Genomic DNA, 7023 nt, shown 5'->3' with positions numbered 1-7023 from the left:
ATACATCTTCACTGTATATTCAATAGAGCCCCACCCTAACACAAAAACCCCTGACCCAGAGGCCATGCAATTCAAAATTTTGGAAGAGGCATCATTGCTTATCATAACTACGCATTTAGTTTAACTGCAAAATACCCTGGACAAGAGAAGATATTCAAAGAAATAAAACATTTTTCACAATGAACTAAACAGCCTCCATCCCATTAAAATTCAACCACTGATCCTGGGGCAACAAATTTTGAAAGAAGCATCCTTGCACATCATAAGCATGCACTTAGTTTTTTTTCTGCTAAAACCCAAGAGCAGAGGAGAACATTTTCAGAGAACTAATGCATTTTCACTATGTACCATGGTAGTCAACAGAGTCCTAAGCTTACACAAGAACCTCTAACCCCAGGGTCAAGAATTCATAATTTTGGAAAACGCACCTATGTACATGATAACTATAAACTTGATTTGTTTGCTGAATACACAGGAACAGATAACAATGCACTTTTACTATATAATCAACCCCCCCCCCCCCCCCCCAAACCTTGGACCCTGGGATAACAAATTTCACAATTTCAAGAAGCATTCTTGATCATTATAACCATGCACCCAGTTTATCTGCTTTGTATGCAGGGGAGAGAGATTTTAAAAGAATTTATGCATTTTCACTTTATAATCCTAAAAGCCCTACCCTAACTCCAGAATCCCTGACACTTGGGGCCATGAATATCACAGTTTTGGTAAAGAATTTAATGCTTATTACAATCAAGCCAAAAATTTTACTGCTTCCATGTCCAGGAATATTATAAGAGAATTATGAAAACATAGCACTAATTTTAATGGATTTAGCCCCACTCCTAAGCTGGGACAATGAAATTCATAGTATTTGTTCCCCTTTACTCATAGATGTTCTATGCCAAAATTGGTTGAAACTAGTTCTGAATCAGCAGTTCCAGCAAAGAAGCTAAAAATTGTTCAATTGTAAATCGATGATGCATGACAGACAAAGCATGAAGATGGATGAAAACAGATAGCAGTGGGGCACCTGAACGACTCAGGTACCTAAAAAAAATTAATACTTAGGTCACCGACCATACCTCCATTTTAATTCTTGCCCTATCTGTTTGTGAAAAGAACTTTTGGAACATCATTAATTATTAGTAATAAATTGGGTTTTACATGAATTAAAGGGATGGAACTGCTAATCTGTTAACCTGGAGACATTTCAACTGATTAACCAGTTAATCATATCAAAACACACTTTTCCTGACCCTTTGCTAAGGAAACTCTCTTTGTATAAACAGAAAAACTGAAAAACAAGAGGAAAGCTGTCAATGATATATATGAAGATAACGAACAGTATTCAGACTCAATAGTCCATCAAACAATACAAAATAGGAGCAGAGCAAACACGGACCTCCAAACATCAGAGGTGGGATCAGGTGCCATGGAGGAGTGAGCATCCCCTGCCGACCGGTCAAACCCACCGTGTGCTCCTTGTCATGATCGGGAAATAACGGAAAAATCCGTGGACAATTCAGTATGTAAATAATGGCCTAACAATTTGTATGAAAAACGTGAATAAGTTCAAAAGCTTATACTTTCTCATAAATTATAAAAAATTAAAATCCAAACATGCACATATCTGATATATTAACAATTAATCTGCAAAGTAAAAGGTTCTTACATTGAAAACTGTAGGAGTTACCTGGACAAATAGGGTACCCTTTTGGCAGTCCCCCCCCCCACCCACCCCCTTTAATCACTGGATTTTTTCTATGGAAAACCCGGTTAAAAAGATGTTATATTACATATATTCTGTGTATGTTTGATCAGAACACTTTATCTCATTTCAATTTCTAGAGGCATAAATATTAAGAAACTTCCCTGAAATATCAAAGACATTGTATTTTTTCAGACCAGATATTATGTAAGGTCATTCTGCCTTGTCACCATAAACAGAAACAGAGTCTGAACTTTCACTTAAATAACAATGTTTGTTAAAAAAAAACAATTTGACAACTGCAGAGGACAGACAAGGTAAGATACACACATTGTAATCAGTTCACAGTGCTCAATGGGGAATTTATTAAATATCATTAAAGTAATAAAGAATAGGGTGGGTAACAACTTGGTGTATAAACACCAATTAAAACTTCACAAACTGACCAATAATCCCAGCAATTTCAATCTGGAAATCATTACTTAATAACCTCAAAATTAATTGAAATAAACTTGTATGTGAAAAATGATATTATACCTTATCAACACAGAGGTCCTTTTTTACATTGTAAAGTGAAGGAGATGGGTGAACATAGTGTGCACAGAGCCTATAGCTTCAGATATATAAAAATAATTTCAATTTTTGACTTTAGTATTTAGAGTAAAGTTGTCATTATTGAAATTTATGAAATTATGATAAACAAAACTTTTCTGAGGAAAATTTTCTTGGCAAAATTTATTCTTATTAAAAAAAAATAATGTGTTATTTGTGGGGTTCAAACCCTTGCAATAAAAATCCTGAGTATCATTTTCTTTCCAGACTAGCACGTAGACTACACAAGTTCTGATGAATAGTATCATTTAAACATGTTTGTGATATGACCCTTGACTTAATGGACTTATTTCTCGAAAAGATGCGTATGTTATATCATAAAAGTATTTTTTTAAGGTATACTGGGTCTATTTTTGGAAACCAACAAATGTATATTTTTATGCAAACTTTGAGGATTAACTTTCAAAAAAAAAAATGGATCGAAGACCCACTCATATCAAAAAATAGTGTTATAGTGTGAGAAAATGACTCTTTTTGTCCTCTTTAGTGTGTGTATAATATTTCATAAGCATATAATTTCAATCTTTGTGAGATTTTTGCAAATTGTAGAGATTTTACATGAAGTATATGTTAATGTTAGATGAAAGGCCAAGGAAATTTTTGATATAATTAAAATTTAATTTTTCACCTTCATTTTTTCACACTATAGGCTTTTTGCTCATCATGTTCACCCATCTTCTTTAGGGAAATTATCTTACATTTTGACTTTTTCCCTGACTAGTTGATTATAGATCTTCTAACCAATTACCACTGCAAAAACCAAGTAACCTGCGGTAAATTGGTTACAAACTGCCATCCCTAACATGTATGTATAACACAAAAACTTCTCCTCTGCTTTTAAGGGCTTGGAACCTTCTGCTTGAAAAAATGCAAATCCTAAATGGAAGCAATGTTTTTTGTTTTGTTTTTTTTTTCAAGCAGGCAGCATTAAAAGTTTTGTGCTTTTTTTCTTTAACTTTCTTTCTTTTTTTTTTTTTTTTTTTTTTTGTATGTTTTTTTGTTGTTGTTGTTGTTGTTTTGTTTTCATTTTTTGTTTTTGTTTTTTTTTTTTTTCATTTTTTGTTTTTGTTTTGTTTTTGTTTTTTTGTTTCTGTTTTTTTTTTTTATTGTTTTTTTTTTTTTTTTTTTTTTTTTTTTTTTTGGCACAAAACTTTGGCCAATGACATCAGACAACTTAACATTTCACTATTCTGGATTCATCATTCACTGTCACAATTTAACATACATACATATACTATCATTGCATAACTAGTCAGAATTCATTATTCACTGTCAAAATTCAACATGTACATGTATCACTGCATAACTGGTCACAATTCATTATTCACTGTCACAACTTAACATTTACTACTAATATAATTAACTTTTACATGTTCTATCACTGGATAACTAGTCACAATTCATTGTTCAGTGTACAATTTAACATTTACTATTACAAGAGCAATTAATGTGTTCTTTCAGTGCACAGCTAATCATATCCATAATAAATGCCGATATACGTTCAATAACACAACAAGTTCTTAATCACTGTTTTACCATCTAATTACAACAGATTATATGAATCTGTATAGACTAATCACAATTTTACATCTCCTGACACTTTAATCTATGGTCACATCACTAATATATGCATATACATTCACTTATACACAATGAATTCATAGTCACTGTTAATCATACTAATATTACAACAGATAATTGAATTAGTACATGTTACCATAATTCAACATTTACAATATATAATCATCTAAATAATACATACTGCATATGTATTCAATTAGACAATAAATTCATAATCACTATCTACCCTTATTATTAATATAATAGGTAAGTGAATTTGTACATTCTAGGAATAATAATATAGTTAGTTACTCCTTCTGTAACATTTAAATATAATTTGTTTGATGTTGGATAAGACAAAAATAAAGATTTTTTTTAAAAAAAAAAAAAACAAAGCAGCCTGGCAACCATGTGCCCAAGGAACCTGAAGTTCCAACCAGTAATGCCCCAGGGTACAGACTACCGGGGTAGGTCCTCAGAACAATTTACTCTAAGCAATTTTAAAATATAATTATAATTGATGATAAAATAAAATAACATTACAGCAAAATAATGATAAATGATATCTATATAAAATAAAAAAGATAACATAATTATCTCATTGGCATAGAGAAAAAGAATGGGGTCAGTGTGGGAGGAAGCCGGAGTACCCGGAGAAAACCCACGTGTCTGAGTGGGCGACCCCATACCCTCTTATAACTCAGACACCCATTCAAAAAAAAAAATTAATAAAATTTGTTTTCTGATAAAACAATAATAATGATTACATAGTAAATAATAAACAATAAAAAATAACATTGTAAATTAGATTTGTTTGTGTGTACTTCAGAGATCTGGCTCTGTGCAGAATTTCTTCTTAATCTTTCTCATATCTGATGACATGGATGTGCCTCTTCAAAACTTTTGTTTTCTGTCAAAGAATGAGAAAAAGGTAACCATCAGATCTGATGAAGTAAAAATGAGGAACAAAGAGTCACACAGAATGGCATACTTGAATAACTCTCCTTTACCTGAGGGCTCCTTTACATTCAAAATGTCAAGCACATCCACCTTACTTCATCTGAGTTTCCTAATGGGTTCTGTCACCAACTCATCAAAGCATTCTATAAAATAGAAGTTCATAAACTTCAGAATCTATGATGGTATAAAACAGAGATTAAGAAAATCTAAGTAAAATATCATATAGCTCAAGGATTAGATATTCTTTTGCTCTTTTGCTGTTGTTTTTTAAAAAAAAAATGATATTAGATTATTAATGCTACATACCTGATCAGTGACAGTTATCCACAGTGATAAGTATTGCTGCTGGGAAGGCCACGTCCATCATCTTGTCCTCCAGTTGTTCCACCAATTTTGTCTAGTTGTATCTCCCATTTTCACATCTTGGAGAGTCAACATCTATCAGGTCTATATTTTCCAAGTTTTTCCACCAATTCCTATTTGGATTCCTATTTGGTTGTAGCAGCTCATTTCCACATATTGGAGGGTAAACATCCATCAGCCTTGGCATTTCCTGTTTTTCCACCAATTCCTGTCTGGCTGTAGTAGCTTATTTCCATATCTACAAGGGTCCACATCCATTGGTCTTGCCTTTTCCAGGTTCTTCCACCAATTCCTGTCTGGCTGTAGTAGCTCATTTCCACATCTTGAAGGGTCCACATCCATTGGTCTTGCCTTTTCCACTAGGTTCTTCCACCAATTCCTGTCTGTCTGTATTAGCTCATTTCCACATCTTGGAGGGTCAACATCCATCAGCAGGGTTCTCCACAAGGGGCTTTATGGTTAAATTTATGAGCACCATGGTTAAACGAGCTGTGCCATGGTTAAAATCAGTGATCGCTATGATTATATTTTTATTGCATTTTAGTATTGACACCTACTTTTTCATGATTTGAGTACTTAATTGTGTTTATACTCAACTGGCATGCACCTCAAGAGAAAGCAGACTGTGCTAAACAAATGGATTGGCGAATGTACCATGACAATTGAGAGTCAATCAGCTGATGATCGAGTTAATTTTCCTGCACACAACTCCAATGTGTTCACTATATAATCACAGATTTACAAGCGATAAGAGACGTAGCAGGCCTTAATGTAACGATGTCTAATTTAATCCTCTTGCTCCGTTTTTAAATATTAATAAAATTATCTTTCTGATAAAATGGACATGATGCCATTATCACTGTCTTAATTTTATAGTTAGCTCCCGTTTTATGAAATGTCGCGTGGTGCTATTTTTAGCACTGGAAAACATGGAGAAGTAAACAATGGAGGAAAATCGGTGAAAAATGCAGTGTAGAAATGTTTAGAAAGAACAGAACAGAGAAAGCAATACTATAATTATGTCAAATTTATGCCCCTGGATATATAAAGTTTTGATACTTATACCATCTATAAGTTTTCAAAGAACATACAGTTAAAAGCTCAGGCAATGTTAAGATGCCTGTGTTCGTTCGTATGTGCATCTGTAAACTTTTTTTCTTAAAAATACTACTCCTTCATTAATTTTGGCCCTATTCAAATAAAACTCGACATGCAACAGGTAAGATCAATTCTGTATATTAATTTTTAAATAGAATTCGACGAACATTGTTGCAATGGTTATTATATTAAATAAAAAAAAATATTTTAAAACACTCCTACAGTTTTGGTTCAATTCTGGTACATCTGGTACTTTTGTAAAGTAAGATACATCATCCTTTTTATTTCTTTTATTTATTTTAATTTTTTAAAAAAATTTTAGGGATTATTTCAATTTTTTGTTTTGCAGTGGTTAAGTTTTGTGAGCTCAATCATTGATTAATGAAGCTTAAGTACAGAGTCTAACAAGTGTTCGTGCTTTCGATCACATTTCGCTTTCGCACAGCTTCCTCCATGGTTAAATTTTCAAATGTGGAGAACCCTGCATCAGTCTTGGCATTTCCAGCTGTTTCCACCAATTCCTGTCCTGGCACTGCTTATTTCCACATCATGGAGGGCTAGCATCCATCAGTCTTGCCATTTCCAGGTTTTCCCACCTATTCCTGTCTGGCTGTAGCTGCTCATTTCACTATCAAGGAGGGCCAACATCCTTCAGTGTTGAATTTTACAGTTGCTATCACCAATTCCTTTCCACATCTTAAAAAAGAAATTTCATTAAC

The 7023-nt window shown here is 33.1% G+C and overlaps 1 long non-coding RNA gene across 1 annotated transcript; it reads right to left on the bottom strand.

The window, feature by feature from the left end:
• Positions 1 to 4707: 4707 nt before the first annotated feature.
• Positions 4708 to 6092, bottom strand: LOC133183839 (uncharacterized). Its single transcript, XR_009720743.1, has 3 exons — positions 5150 to 6092; positions 4894 to 4986; positions 4708 to 4793 (listed from the first exon to the last, which is right to left on the bottom strand). It is a non-coding gene; the product is annotated as an uncharacterized LOC133183839 (long non-coding RNA).
• Positions 6093 to 7023: the final 931 nt, after the last annotated feature.

Source organism: Saccostrea echinata, unplaced genomic scaffold (genome assembly GCF_033153115.1).
Source record: "Saccostrea echinata isolate AGI-Se365-2 ecotype Australia unplaced genomic scaffold, CSIRO_AGI_Sech_v1 ptg000009l, whole genome shotgun sequence".
NCBI lineage: Eukaryota > Metazoa > Mollusca > Bivalvia > Ostreida > Ostreidae > Saccostrea > Saccostrea echinata.
Note: the sequence above shows the minus strand (reverse complement) of the source record. Positions and strands in the feature narration are given on the sequence as shown.